Below are 819 nucleotides of genomic sequence, written 5' to 3' on the forward strand. Positions count from 1 at the left end.
GATTCTTAAACACCACTCATATAAATTGAAAAAGGTGTTTGCAATAGAAAAAGGTATTTGCAATACTTACAAACTTGATTTAAAGAAGATATTGTTGGTATGTAATTCAAGTTGCATTGTCATCATCATGTGTGCAAAAATATAGAGATTTTGAAAAGTCACCTGAAAATCAAAATTGATTAAATAGCAAAAGCATACTTTTTAAGGAGTAAAAAGTTAGACTTTTACATATTTTTTCACCTCCATTATAATTTATTTTTAGTTGTTAAAAATTAATAGTTTTTTAACAATTTATTAATTTATTTTATTTAGTATTTATTAATTATTATAATAATTAATAAATATTAAATAAAATAAATTATAATTATTTTTCACTGATTTTTTTTAGTTATCAAATATTTCTGATAAAAACTTTATTAATCGGCACTATAAAAGAACAAGTACCAGATATCAATTAGTAAGAGTGAATTGAATTCTATATAGCTTACACTTATGTGTATTTACATTTGTATTCAATAATAGTAATAATATTGAAGATAATTGAATTTTTTTAATATTTTTTACAAGTCAACATATCATTATACTGTTGTCACGTGTATGAGCATTTTGATATACATTAGAGACGAGCATTTATGATGCCACATAAGAGCATTTATGGTGCCACATAATGCCGTGGCACAAGTCATTTGCCCTCTCCATGTTTGTTAAGATATATTGTAGGTTTTACTTTGTCAGAGATATAATTATTAGTATTATTTTTTAAGTTTAAATTTTAGAATAAATAGTTTTATGATATAATATAGTATATATTAGTATTCT

The sequence above is a fragment of the Arachis ipaensis genome, chromosome B03 (genome assembly GCF_000816755.2).
Source record: "Arachis ipaensis cultivar K30076 chromosome B03, Araip1.1, whole genome shotgun sequence".
In the NCBI taxonomy this organism is placed as follows: Eukaryota; Viridiplantae; Streptophyta; class Magnoliopsida; order Fabales; family Fabaceae; genus Arachis; species Arachis ipaensis.